We start from the raw sequence: 14,751 nt of genomic DNA, 5'->3' as shown, positions 1-14,751 counted from the left end.
GATTATCGTGTTCGTCATGAGACGATTATCAGCAGAGCACATAAAAAGCTAAGCTTTATTAACTGTCACTCTGCTATTATAGCCGAGCTTCATTCAGCCGAGCACTCATCGTTTGTACGATCTGTACATGGTACTAGTATTGTTCTATTCTGTTCTGTTCTGACCTGCTGAACAGAATTAACATCAAAATACCAACTGGGACACTAAGACATCATACATTCTTAAGTATTGACTTTAGGAGGCGACGGTATAGCTCTAATGAACCTTTGTTGTCCATGTCTCAAAGTTTTACGCAATTCTACGAGTATTTTTTTAATTTTTATCGCTCTATTGACTCTGTTAAAATCACCTGCTGGCTCTCTTCAATCATCTTGACGCCTGCTCTTGATAGGATAGTCAGTAATAGTTCGTAATAGTATAGAATAGGTTTTTAGTGGCTTAGGCCACCTGCTTTTTGGTTGGTTGTGCATCAACTGGAAGACATTTCTAGCATCCATTTGCTCATGGATATTCTTCACAGTCGCATACTAGCTGTCGTAGAGTAAAAGTAAGTGATAAATCAAAAACATTACTAAAGTCCAGCCAATGCAATTTTCAATACTGTTTCAATGCCAAGCTACTAAGATCTCGTCATTCTAGAACAAACAAATGTTGTTCACGATCAACAGCCGCGTGTTTCAACATTTAAAATAATTAAAAATAACTATTGTAGCCTTAAGATTATACTATTCAATCACCTAGGACTCCCGCTAAAGCGGAATGAATAGATCTGCTTGAAAAATCAAATAAATAACGCTAGCTAGAACATAGGCTGCTCGCTTCGTATTTCATCCCAAGGTTTGCATCAACGCAATGCATCATTATAAAGCGTCTAACGAACAGCTCATTGGTTGGTTCATGTTCAGAAGTAGTTTGGGAAAAAGGCCTCGTCAAAACTTATTTTTCCGCTCAGCTACTACATCCAGCAAGATGTGCATCTTCTACCGGCTCCGAACCACGCAGCGAGCGGCAAGATTCGGCAACCGATTAGAGATGCGCATCACGGCACGCAACATCGCGGTGGCGTAATGAGTCGTTAGTTTGCTGTAACTGCTGCCGTTTGAAGCCTGAACACCTGAAACCTGGCATGACCGTGGCTCCATGGAAGCGAATATTAAATATTCCATTTCTCTAATTGCTTCTGGCGTTGCCTGGCCAGCTGGTTGGTGTGAACACAAAAAGGCGAACAATGCAACGGCACACATCCATTTCTAAACAGCCCGCGCGTTCGGATGAATACATTTCGTGATTGTTTTTTTTTTCTCTTTTATTATTATGTTTCAATAATTATCACTACCACCTATCAGTTGATTACACAATCCTCATCCATCGTGTACGCGTTCGGATCTCGTGGCTATCTCGTGGAGGCTCAGCACCGTCAGTTAATTTAGTTTGAGTGCTCCCCCGGGGGCGTTGTCTCGGTAGGGGGACCAGCAAAACCAAAAGGCACACAACGCACCTATGATATGACACTATTTCGAACGGCACCACACCCGCTGCCCCTTTTTGCTTCACGCCGATGACAACTGTCACATTGCAAATATGGCGCTCTAAACCCCTACCCTTTCCCCCCCCCCCCCTATCCTCCGTGTGCGGACACCGTCCCAGGGTACGGGTACAGAAAGGCAAGCCAGTTGGAATGAAAAATGAAATTAAATGAAAAACCCATTACGCCTCCTGTACACCCTCGTGACTCGCAATCCGCATCTCCGTTGGCCGTTACGAATCGATCGGCGGTTTCGACAACTGCCAACGGCTGTCGGAGTGTTCACCATTTTGCCTACGCTTCGGCCCGAACCCGGCCCGCCCCGACGAGTAAAGCGCAGTCTAATTTCATTTTGTTTAAACAAAACTGTTTCTCTCTCTCTCACTCACTCTCTCTCGCAAAGATTTTCTATCAAAGATTCATTCAGCTCGAAGGTTGTGGACCAAACAACAAAGAAGCAAAGGTGGATAAATTTAGTTTCATCTAGAGCGCGATGGCATGCATATCGTTGGATCGGGTAGGGGTACACAAAAATAGCCGCAAAAGTGAAAATATTTTGTCATGAACTGTGGTGCGGCGGTGTCGCCATCTCAACGATTTCCATTCATCGAGTGGGGTTCGGTTTAAAAAACAAACAACGCAAAAAAAGCAAACTTTCCATACCATTCTAGGCGCAGGCTCGGGTCCAGATTCGGCTAAATGGCTACGCACACCGATTTCCGACACCTGCTCGAGCATAAATTCATCCGTTCGCAGCTAACCTTCCCCAACCGCGTGCTCGTCTGAGAGCGGTCAAACGTCCGCTGTCGGATAGGTGATAGCCGAAAGGTGATCCCTCGTAAGCCCATGTCCACTTTGACAGGTTGGATTGCAATCCGGAAGGGGGAGGGGGGGGGGATTGAGGGGGCCTCTGTCTGCTTATTTCAAACCCTTTCACTAAATCCACGCGTAAGCGTGTTTCAGTTTCAGGCAAGGGCGACGAATTGGCTAATCCTTCCGAATACAGCCCCTTCCAACTATGGGTAGCTAATCTGCAAAACCCTTTTTATTTCCTCGATGTTGCTGTTGTTGTAGGGATGTTTCTATGGCCAAACAAGGCATGGAGGAGGTCCGGGGAAAACCTAACCCTACCCCCAGGAAGCTGTCAAAAATGGAACGATCGGCCGACACGAATCGCATCAATTTGGATGAGCGCTTAGAATGGAAAACAAAACCAAGTACACCTGGCCAGCTTTACGGGGAGTTGAATTTTATCCCCCCCCCTCCCTTCCCTGTCCAGGAATCCTACAACACCAACTCCAACACAACGAGAAAAAAAGCAGCAGAGCCGATCCCAAATCAAACCCTTGCTCAAAAATCGTTCACACCGGTTCAAATCCCCGATAATCGCCAACATAATCCCATTAAAAGTAGCGCCGGGATCGTCCGTTCTGGCGGCTTTCGCAGGGTGAGGTGTGAAGTACGCGCGCGCGTTTGCAGGTGGCACGGGGAGCCGTCACCGATCCTAAACTGTTTAACCGTCGGCCGGAGTACGAGGTGCAACACTTTACTCGCACCAAACAGCTAACCGGCTGTAATCGAATCACTGCATTGGCTGACCCTTTTTTTTTTTCCTCTCTTCGATTCGTCGCTCGGTGTGCGAGCGCGCGCTGATGTAGCGCATCTTCGACCGGGCACGAGATAAAGTAGGATCTTTAATGGTTTTTAATGGCCAACGGCAAGGGTCCATCATCCAATGATATTAAAATCCGCTATCCGACACGGGTGCCCGTCTGCCTTGCGAGGTACTGCATCATAACTGTCGGATGAAGCTCATCACTCACGTTCGGTGTCAGTTCGGAGGCGCAGACCTCTCTCTCTCTCTCTCTGTATGTGTTTGTTGTAAATGACGGTAGCATCCTGTTCAATTACGTCCTACTGCTCACCCTTTACCCTTTCTGTCTCCTTTCCGTCCCGAGAACCAAGGTGACAAATTCGATGCAAAAACAAGGAGCTGCTGTCAAATGCCCGCACTCAGCGCCACTGCCCGCCGCACGAATGCAACACCGCTGACACCGGGATCGTATGGCCCCGTCGGACGTGATTATTTATGAGCGATTGCATGATTGAGCCGTTGTCCAACAAGCTCAAACTAATGGATGTTAGTGCTGGCCGCGTAGGCTGGCGACGGAGCGCGTAGACGCACGCGCCCAGCCACTAACAAGTTGGGCACATGTTCAATTATGTTGCAACAATGTTGCAACAGTGGAGACTCTTTCCAGCGAAAGAGACATAAAGCGACGGAGAAACAGAGACAGCAAAACAGTGAAAGAGAGAAAGAGAGAAACTGTTCGTTCCTGCCTGGATGGCATGTTTGCCTGAACGCTTCCAAAAACGGTTCCGATTCATTCTTCTGCCCTTCATTGCGCTCGCTTACCGTCCTCTCCCCTCCTCCGGCAAAACGAGGCGTGAGGGTGTTTGCGGGGGGAAAATGCCACAGGTTGTAATTTCGAACCTCTCTCCTCTCCCCCCCCCCCCTTCCTCCCCCGCAAGTTCCTTTCTCCTCCAATAGTCCTTGCACGCTTCGCGTTCCGTCACCGAGTGTCGTTGTTTTTTTGTTTTTTTTTTTGGTGATTTGTTACCCTGGGAATGGAAAGGTTCATTAAAGTACATCTCCCGCAATCCCTCCCCGGCCAACGCCCAAACTAACAGGGCTTACATGAGGTGGGCAGGAGAGGGCGGGCTGTATGGTTTCCACGTAAAAGCCGAGCAGGCGTTCGAGCATGATTTACGCCGGGGCTTGCGCCTGTTTGGAGCATTTTTATGAGGTCCCACCGAACTCCCACCCGCCCGCACCGAATGGTTTATCGCGGCCCCGGCGGTGTGGGCGTGCCGCGTGCCGCCCTTACACATATATTTATTGTCCCCTCGCCCACCCCAACCCGAGCATCGCGCAGTGGCTCGGGGAGGGAAAATATTTTTTATTCCCACCTTTGTTCTCGCGGCCTGCTCGGCTCCTGGCCCGCCGTAAGCAGCAAGGTGCCACATGAGGTGACAAGGTGCTGGCAGGTACGGTCGAGGAATTGAAAGCAGTGGCAGGATATAGCAAGATTTCCCCAGGAAATCACTTTCGTGCCACGTAGCCGTACTCCACATTCCGCCGGTATTCTCGTGCTGCTGGCGGGATTACCGAAAGCTTACTGCTTGAGAGGGAGTGGGAAAGCCTTCAATTAGCTGGATAGTCTCGCCATTACCGAACCGTTTACCAGCCCGAACTGCCCGATCCATCCAATTCCCAAGGAGATGCTTCAATTTAAAGCGACACAACAAATAAGGCAACCAACGAACCAAAGTAAACCTACGGAAAGTGTTGCTGCTGGGACGCCGTCTTGCACTGGTGCGGGAGCTTGCCGGACCGGAGGCCGCCGCGGTTTTGTTTGATAGAGGCGATAGAGGTTGATTGATGTGTGCTCGGACGAAACTCACTAGCCGGAGCGTTTCACACCGGACGGCACTATACTTTTTTTCCTCATCTTCTTCTCAGCGGCCCCAAGCATCACACAAACCCACTACCCTTACTGCTGGGTGGCCCTGCACAATTGGCTACTAAACACACGCTACTTTCACTGCAGCTAGAATCACACCGAACCTGGCAAGGCAAACGGTAGGCGACGTTATACACACACACGCACACGCACACGCGCACACACAAATACACTTGCTAGAGAGAAGCGGCCACTAACTACAACAGGAAAAAAAAGAAAGATCAGAAAAAAACAACAACTGTGCTACCTCATAGACGCGCTCCCTCAACAGAGCACACGGGTGTTTCGATTTATTGGCACCAGTCAGACAGGTATCTGCCGCATGTCCTCTACACCACAGTGTCCTGATGATTTCCGCACGGAAGACCCCGTTTTACCAGCGTAGCCATCGGCTGTAAGCTGTCCGGGGCGTTGCTTCTAGAGCTCCCTTAATCCTGCCCCTGACGCGCTCTGCCAATCGATGACGTGTGGTTCTAAGTGACTCAGATGTGACTTCGTATGTGACTCTGAAAGCTGATGAACTTAGCTCCAAACATACAGACCAAACAAAACATCAACACATTTCGCCTGGTCAGAGGTCCGCTCCGCATATTCTTCCGCGCAATCAAAGCGACCCACGCGCGTATCCGAGGATGATGAACTAGGGCTCAATGCTAATTAATGGGTTTGCCCGGAAACGCAACGGCTGCGAGGAAACCGATGCGGTTCGGTCTGCAAGCTTTTGCTAAATCCGTTCCCACGCACCGCGCTCGGCACAGTCAGCTTAGTGCTGATTCACCCCGGCCACTGGATCACTTGGTGTTTGAAAAATTGTAGCCACTGTCGAGCAACATCGACAGCAAAAAATGAAGAAAAGGATACACAGCCTCAATGCTTGAAGCCTATCCTGTCGTGGGTCTAGGTTCGAAAAGGCAGTCGGTGCCGTTCAACTTGTGGCCTGCTGTGCCGGGCAGTGCTTACTCCCTTACTCCAAAATTCAAACCAACTAAAAAAAAAAAAAGAGCAAAAGAGCAAAAACGAGAGAAACAACAACAAAAATCCGCATCGAAAGTGTGAATCTCGTCCGAAAGCCACTTCAAACGTAAAGCCCATCGGATCGACAATCCACCGTGCGCTTGTGGCTGTCTAATCCACACAGACACGCACACGCACACACCCAACGCTTAGCGTTGATTGATTGACCAGGCCGTTCGGGAACAAATCCGGTGGGTGGAACATCGAGTTAGTGCCGCCGCCAGCCTTGCTGCAGCCAGCGGCGGCCACAAACAGCGAGACGTTTGATATCGAACCCGACCCGCTTCTGGGCCCGGGTTTCGGTGTTACCGGGGATATATCTCCTACCCTCCGATGGTCCGAAACCGAACCGAACGGAACAGAAAGGTCGGAAGGAAGAAGGTAGAGCTTTCAACAGCAAAAAAAAACAAACAAGCAAACAAACAAACAAAAAAACAGGAAGTAAAAGAGCAGCCTTAAGACAACAAGTGTGCTACTTAGAAGCTCTTCACCGGTGCGATTTGATTGATGAGGAAGTTGATTGCCGCTGCCTGGTCGAACATGAACACTGTTCAATTCTGTGTCTCGTGTGTGTGTGTGAGTGTGTTTTCTCCTCCTCTTCTTCTTCTTATTCATCTTCCACATACACACACACACACGCACCGAAAGAGAAAGAAAGTAAGACACTTACGGAGAAACCTTACCAGTACATTCGTTTACCTTGCTCACTGGGGTTCGTCTCTGTTTCGAGTGGGGTTTTTGTTGTTGTTGCTTTTCGTTTGTCCAAAAAGGATCCGTTTTTGGGGTGGTTGGGTGGCGCACAGTTTCACATGTATACACACACACTAACACACGCACATGTTATGTACAACTACACACTGCTTTGAAACAATCTTTGCTCGGCACACCGGATCGTCCTGGCCGCGATCACACTAGCACGCCCCTGCAAGGTATGCAACACGTTCACCGCATCGTCCACCGCACGCATCTCGGCTGAGGCGAAACAGGGCGAAATTGCACACCCGGCGGCGGGCGGAAGGGCTGCTGTTGGCTGCGACTAATATGCCAGCAGCGGGAAGGGCGTAAAAATGGCGCGTTGGGTACAGAGATCGAAATGGAATATACGAAGAAGGAGAAGAAAAAATTGGACAAAAATCCCTCTTTTTGTTGCAGGAAGGTAGTGCGGGGGGGGGGGGGGACTTTTGGAACCCTCTAGGGTTTCCACTGCCGGTGGCTTTTCCACGGTGGGCTTGATTTGACTCCCCTCTCCACTGCTGTTTCCTTCTTTCGCTATTTCTTTTTTTTCCCCCTTCGTTTTGTAAGTTTTCCCACCAAATAGCACACACACACGCATCCTTTTTTCCCCCTTTCTTTTTGTTCGTTTTCTCTCCTTCTCGCGCCTTGTTTGCGGGTTTCGTGTCGTGTGCCAGCGCTCTTCACGCCTCGCCGCGTTTTGCCTTTCGCTTCCTGATTTTTCTTGTTGTGGGCCACGGCGTGGGTAGAGCGATGCGTCTGGTTGCCGTTTCACCCTCCCCATTCCTTTCTTCTCATGTGTGTGTGTGTGTATTGGTATCTTACAGTGTTGTCCCCCGCCTCTTTTTTCACTCTTGCCAATATAATACACTTTTGCTTAACGCTTCCCCGCAGCAACCCCACCACGGCCACCGTCCGATTTTCGAATTGTTCGGATGCGCCTTGAGCTTTTCCCTCGAGTTTTTTTTTGTTTGGTTTTTGGTTACGTTCGCTGCCAAAGCAGCAGCAATATTTTCCGGCATTTTGCTCCTGCTCTGCTTTTATCGGGCGAAAAATGTCTCAAAGCTTATGGAGCAATGCGGGCGATGGAACGGGGTAGAGGGAAGTGAACCCGTGATAGTCACGATAAAGGACTGCGCTGTTCGCACTTGTTTTCCATCGGTTGGCTGACAAAAAAACACCCACACACACACACACACACAGAGCTTTCAAAGCTCTATTGTGGTGCATCCCACACCGCACTTCCGCCGTTGCCGGATGTACTGCTGCTGCTGCCACCTTCCACCAAAAAAAAGCGATCCCAAGATCCCGAGAGCAAGATCCGGGGCGCGCCTTGCCGTCGGTTTTCTGTTCTTCTTCTTTTCTTTCCTGTATTTTTTTGTTGTTGCTTTTTTGTTGCTTTGTTTTGCTCTGTCTGTTGCAGGAAATTCTTTGGCAACAGTTTTCGGCAACAGCTTCGTCGGTGCAGGAACGCCACCGTTGCAGGAAGCAGAAAGCATTGGCAGCGTTTCACCACACGAAAAAAAGGAGTGAGCGAGTACAGCCCAAAAAAAAAGGATAGTCTCAGCAACCGATGGGGATCTGTTTCGGTGGGATTCGCTGTTGTTGTTGCTGTTGTTGCTTGCCCCCGTTTGGGGGAAAATCTGGTTCGTACGCACAAAGGCGGGAACAAATCGGGTATTTAAACGATATCTCGCTCCCGCCAGGACGCACAGGTCGCCCGGTCACAAAAAGTGGGAAATATTTTGCAGCATAGAGTTTGTCCCGAAAAGGAAAGGGGGGTAAGATTACCAAACCCAAAACAGCTGCCGTAAATAATATGCAACATTGCAGGCTGCAGTGTGCGAGGCGCGATAAAAGCTTGCACCACGGCTATCTTGTTATTATCCCCCGATTTGCAAAGTGCTCATAAAGATATTGAGAATGTTGGGTTCAAAAACGAACTTTTTTAAATTTATTTGGAGACGTGTTTTCTGAAATGTTGAACATTACATAAATCTCCAAAAGGCGATTTATTTGAACAATCTTTTCATTTCAGCCCAAAAAAAAAAGGAGAACCTGCCCGAAAAAAAAGAAGGAGCAGATACCACAACAGTCCATGCCAAAGCCAACACATGACCAACGGAGGAAGATAGCTTGCAGCAGCAGCAGCAGCAACAACATCCATCGCTCTGACACGAAATTGAGCCGCGAGCTTCATACGGCGCGACAAAACCGGGAAAGATTAATTTCCTTTCCGGATATTTCAAACCCCACCTTCGACCCCGACATCTTCCCGAAAAATTTATTTTACCGTTCGTGGGAGAAAAGCAACAACGACAACAACAACAAAGTTGGACATTTACCATGCTCGTTGAGGGCAAGAATGAAGCACGCGAAGCTGATAAGCGCAAGCACAAGTACAACAAATTGTCCTCCCAAGTCCTCCTACCCGGTCTGCTGCCGCTTTTTCGGCCACATGGTGGGATGGCGTGAGGAGTTGCTGGGGGAAGGGACAAAAAATCGTTCTTGATCCCTTTCTGAAGCCGATGGGGATAGATTGGGCTGTTGGGCTGTTTAGCCAACGAAGAAGCGCACGAAACGAAAAAAAGAGTGTATCTACCTATTCCAAACGGGTAGATAACCCACTGCAACTGGTCGGTCCAAAGGTTTTGTACGGGAGGGAAAATAATAATTTCCTCCTCGGGAGGGCTGCAAACCTCGCAGAACAAATTTAAATTACAACAAAAAATAAATACACCGACCACAATTTGGCCCTTTCGTTTCGTTTTCTCGTGGTTTTGGAGGTATCGGAGAAAAACAGTTCAGAACAAAAAAAAAAAACAATTTGCATCGCCACGATCATGATCTTGCCTAGCACGAGCGTGATCTTGCCTAGCGCACTTGTTGTTTGCACAAACACTGGCAGCAAACATTGCCGGTTGATCGGGGGCGAAAAAACGGGCACATGGGGTTCCAGTCCAGTTCTTGCCACTGGTTTGGGACGTTTCCATCCCCTGCTCGTGCTTCTCCAATGTTCTACCCTTTGTTTTCTGGGGAGCGTGGAACTGACCTGTAACAGCGACACCGCTTAACATACACTCAGGCAGCGCCTTAGTACATCGCAACGGGGGTAGGGTACAGTCTGTAGCGGGTTACGGGTCGATCGGACCCCATCAGCATGAACCGGACGGGTTGCACTGCTCCGAGATCAACGGACACGCTCTCTCACTGGTGCCTCGGCGCTAGAAACAATTACCAACTCACACTCCAAACAGAAACGAAACACGCACACACGCAATACATCACCACTGCACATACATCCTTGCTGCATCAGCCCCCCTCTTCTTCTTCTTCTTCTTCTTCTTCTTCTTCTTACTCTGCTGCACTTTCGCTGCCTTTTTGGAGTCCGCGGCTCCACTGCACACTCTGCTCACCACACTCACTCACTTGTATTCGGGGCGCACTCCTTCGGACGGGTCCGCGTTTCTTGCCCGCCCTGTCCGTCCCTGTCTGTCTGTCTGTCCACTGGCCCGTGTGTCTGCTCGGGGTGGGTGGGGGTGATATGGTGTGGGAACGCCGATGTTCCAGCACGCACTGCTTCGCTCGGGCACTGTTGCCTGGGACGAGTACAGAACCATACTGACACGGGCCACACGGCTACGGATGCCGCCAGTCCGGTCGGTCGGCACTCTTCTCACACTCACGCGCCGTTTCCACGCGGTCGGCATGCGTTCGGGTTTTTTTCTCCACCCCCTTCCCGTCGGCCCGGCACTCACTTCGGTTCGGGCTGTTCGCACGTCCGGCTTCCAGCTGGAAGTGGTCGCAGCACTCACGCAGCACTGAACGCACTGAACGCTGGTGCGCGCCCGGTGAGTGGTGACCATCATCTTAAAATCTATTAGTGAACGGTGGGGGGGGGGGGGGGGGAGAGAAGTCGGTGGTTTGGAATGGCGCCAGAATTTTTCCTGTTTGCCGGAATGGCCCGTCGTGGCCCCTCGAGCCGTTTGTTGTGCTGCTTGCTGGGCGGCCCGCAGCTTTTGTGCCGCTTTGTTCAATTTAATTATTTCATCGCACTTTTCTTTTGGTTGGCCACAGCCCACAGCCTGTTTTGTTCGAGGGCAGGCGGCTTCGATCAACCCCTTTACACCATCCTATCCACTAAAATGTGTGTGTGTGCCGGGTTTCTAAGTGTTAGGACAGGCTTACAGTACAAAGACGCGCCTCGAAAGGCAAAATAGACGATGTATGCTGTCAGTGTGGTTACTACAACTTTGTTGTGGGCTACTACACCATTCGAACTGTGTTTCGATGGCCAGTGTTTGAAAGTTGGATCATGTTTTCCTAGCTTTTACTGTTCGTTAAATAAGTGTAGATATTATTATGACGTTACAGTCGTTGCCGCTAAATTTATGCTCAAACTCTCCGAATTTGGTCTCTAAGGCATACATTAGTGACTGTAAGTCTATTGTTTTACTTACAAAATGTCCTGGGATGTGTGAAACTGTGTGTAGTACAATTAATAAATTGCATTGCCAATTTTGGTTGTTTTAACAGAGTGGAAAATGGCGACATGGATTTTCAAGGATTACAGGATTTTCAAGGGGTTCTCATAGTTGTGGGATTTCCTAGGTTCTTTGTTATTGAAAGTGAACCTCATGTATTGGAAATTGGACTCAAAAGCACCCTTGTTGGACAGGCTTGTTGAAATTCCTATTGGATTTGATTGGTGCTAGAGAGTCCAATTCCCATTACAATAACTTAATGGCATGAAAAAAAGAGTGAAAAAAGTGTCCCAAAGTTATAAGAAGTCCTGGAAAACCCTGTAATGAAGTGTTAAGATTTGATAGAATCTCGCGAATGTAAACAACACACACACACACACACACACACACACACACACACACACACACACACACACACACACACACACACACACACACACACACACACACACACACACACACACACACACACACACACACACACACACACACACACACACACACACACACACACACACACACACACACACACACACACACACACACACACACACACACACACACACACACACACACACACACACACACACACAAACACACACACACACTCACACACACGCGCGCACACACAAATACACACACAATTTTTGATCTCCTCTGTTTTCACGACAAGTAGATCTTTCGCATCTTGTTGGAAATTCTCCATAGGACTCCACTGGGAGAATGCTGATCTCGGTGTCGCTGACTAGGGTGTCATATCGAGATTAAACCACTCCATGGCAAACAAAAAAACCGATCGCTTTGAGTTGGGGCGTCATCGCCTGCAGCTTCGAAACCAGAGGACGCGATTTCCGCTTCCTGACATGTTTCTTAATGTTTCTTAGGTACGCCTTTCCCAGTTGGGTCGGTTCTATCGACCTCCCGACCAAGCGAACGCAGCGATGTAGCCTCTTTTTATCTAAGCATTGCTCTTCAGCTTCCTTTGGCGCTTCTGGCCGCCCAGGGTCGACTTCTTCCATTGGGCTTTATTTCGATGCTCTGATTGTTGTCTAATAGTGCCAAGATGTTGTAGATACCGGAACGGACTTTTCCGACGTGCACGATGTTTCTGAACGAAGTTGATTCACGGCTTTGGCCATCCAGACTGATTAGAGGTGTGAAATCTTACCTGCAGACTCAGTGCGTACTATTTTTGGATGTGCAAATAACATTCAACAAAAGTCCACTTGTTTTTTGTTTTTTTTGAATACAAACGTCCCAATCTTCCACAGCTTGTTAGTACCTCGCGCAGCTATATTTTTCTCTTCATGCCTAGAAGAATTTGAAAAGTAGCATCCTTCAAACCAGATTGCTGTTGCATGTTGCAGTAACACTCTTCAAGCTGAGCCGATGTTCGATCCCTTTCCCCAAGCAGCGTGTCATTAACAAACCATGCCGCACGCCTGCTGACAGTTGATTACGATTCGAACCAATAAACCTGCTGAACCAGCCCCCCTCCGGCTCGGCTCGCTGTTGCAGTGGCGTGAACAGATTTTATAACCCACTGTTTCTTGGTTCGACGTCGGCTAGCAGCCAGCCGCTAAAACCGCACGCTAGTCGTTTGAATGCTTCCAATATCGGCAGGTTGTGGCGGAGCGTTTGGGGAAGAAAAAATAAATAAAAACAAAACTATAAATCCATTGTGCCCCGTTGTGCTGCATTCAATGCGGCACGCACACACACACACACATACAACTAGATCATGACCCATTCGAAACAGTGGGTCGCATGTTGGAAAGGAACGCTTGCAGCGAATGTGTGCCATTCGCTATCGATCAGACAGCCAAATCCAGGGTAAAAACGCTAAAGACGCTACCAGTGTGTGCGAGTGTGTGTGCTAATGCATTTCCCTCCAAGTGTGCTGCACAACATGCAGCATCGATAAAGTAAAAAAAAAGCCCGACATTACCCGCTCTGTCTTTCGTTCGCTAGCGTCGCTGCGTGACGCTACTCTCGTCATGGGCTGCGATGGCAAGAAAAGCGCAAGAAGCAAGCGACGGGTAATGGGGGAAGCTCTAAACAGTTATCGTTCGGTACCATTACACCGTCCAGATGTAAAGGTTACGCCTCGGGCGCTTGGGATGGGGTGAGAATTGGTGCTTCCTATTTAACACTGAAACATGAACCAAAAAAAAAAAACAACAAAAAAAAAAACAATACTAAAAAACCGTCCATTTCCGTGGAGTGTTGGGAAAGGAAACACATTTTCTCAAAACTTTTATTCGACGCCACTCTCACTGTCAGTGTGTATGTGTGTGTGTGTGTTGGCATCAATATCCATTTACATTTTTTATGGCGATTGTCGTGCAGTAAAGAACATTAACCAGCGCACGAAGACTCCCAGCATGCGTGTGAACTTACACACATCTCGTTAGCGGGCGAGACGTCATTTGATGTGTATGTATATGTGTTCGGGTCTGTGTGTTCCTTAACTTTAACGCCTGCTAAGTATGCAAAAGTCCTACCGCACACGATTGACTGGAGCCACCGTTTAATCGATTCGTGTTGGGAATGTCTTGGGAATGTACTTTTCTCCTGTCCCCGGCGCCGCCCGTCACTGCCCATTGGCCAGCTGAGCCAATGTGTAATGAGTTGTTGAGCCGCTTTGAAAGGGTAAATCAATCATCGTTTCTGTTGTTGTTGTTGTTTTTTTTTGTTCTTCACACTCTCGTTCTTCTCGTTCGTAAGCCGCAAGGATTCCACTCACGCCGTGTTGTGGCGGGGCAGGACACAGGGCAGGCAAACATTCAGGCGCAAACAGGGAGCTTACCCATCGTTTAGCGCTTCGGTCGCTCGGGATGTATATATGCATGCGTGAGGGTTTTGGTGCTTCGGCTCGGCACTCACTGGAAAACGCGAAACCCGAACGAAAATTCGCCTTCCGCTTCTGGCACGGGCGATGCAGGCAGCGGCACGCCGCTCGTGAAACTGTTGATTCACGGCACGAAGAGTGCCTCTCGCGTGGAAGTAGGGCCGAGGATCGCGTCAGACAACCGAACCGACACCCGAAACGTTCATTCTCAACGCAGCCACCGCAGCGTACGGATCGAAACAGGCCAAACAACGCAGGTGCACGCTCCCACACATAGTAGCTTTCTCGCGAAAAGGTGATTACTTGCATTGGACGGGGGGTTTTTTTTCCCAAGATTCGTGATAAAAATAGAGACGCCGTACTACACCGCGCGTAAAGGATGTTGTTTTATGATTTTTGGTTTTTGGTTGTTGTTTTTCTGTGGTGGCTTCTGATCCCGGAAGGGATTAATCACAATGTATCTTTTGTTTCGCGCGAAAGCAACGTGTACGTTTTTTCGGCGAAGGAATCTAGGAAATGAAATGATTCAGTTACGCGTATCGCCGGCGACGTGTTTGAAATTGTACAAATAGTCAGTTGATAGGTTATTCTTTTGCTTCAACTCATAAAAAAAACGGGAAG

The 14,751-nt window shown here is 48.8% G+C and overlaps 1 protein-coding gene across 4 annotated transcripts in view; it reads right to left on the bottom strand.

The window, feature by feature from the left end:
* LOC120960949 (alpha-2Db adrenergic receptor) overlaps positions 1-10,537 on the bottom strand; it is a 195,928-nt gene extending 185,391 nt beyond the window's left edge. The window contains exons 1-2 of one of the 4 annotated variants that reach the window (XM_040384448.2): positions 10,154-10,537; positions 4,867-5,246 (exon numbers count right to left, since the gene is read on the bottom strand). The gene's annotated coding sequence lies outside the window, so the exon portion shown is untranslated. Of the gene's footprint in view, positions 1-4,866; positions 5,247-6,762; positions 7,100-9,847 lie in introns of those variants that run through there. The other 3 variants (XM_049609059.1, XM_040384447.2, XM_049609060.1) reach the window with 3 other exon arrangements.
* Between the last annotated feature and the right edge of the window lie 4,214 nt (positions 10,538-14,751).

Source organism: Anopheles coluzzii, chromosome X (genome assembly GCF_943734685.1).
Source record: "Anopheles coluzzii chromosome X, AcolN3, whole genome shotgun sequence".
Classification (NCBI taxonomy): Eukaryota; Metazoa; Arthropoda; class Insecta; order Diptera; family Culicidae; genus Anopheles; species Anopheles coluzzii.
Note: the sequence above shows the minus strand (reverse complement) of the source record. Positions and strands in the feature narration are given on the sequence as shown.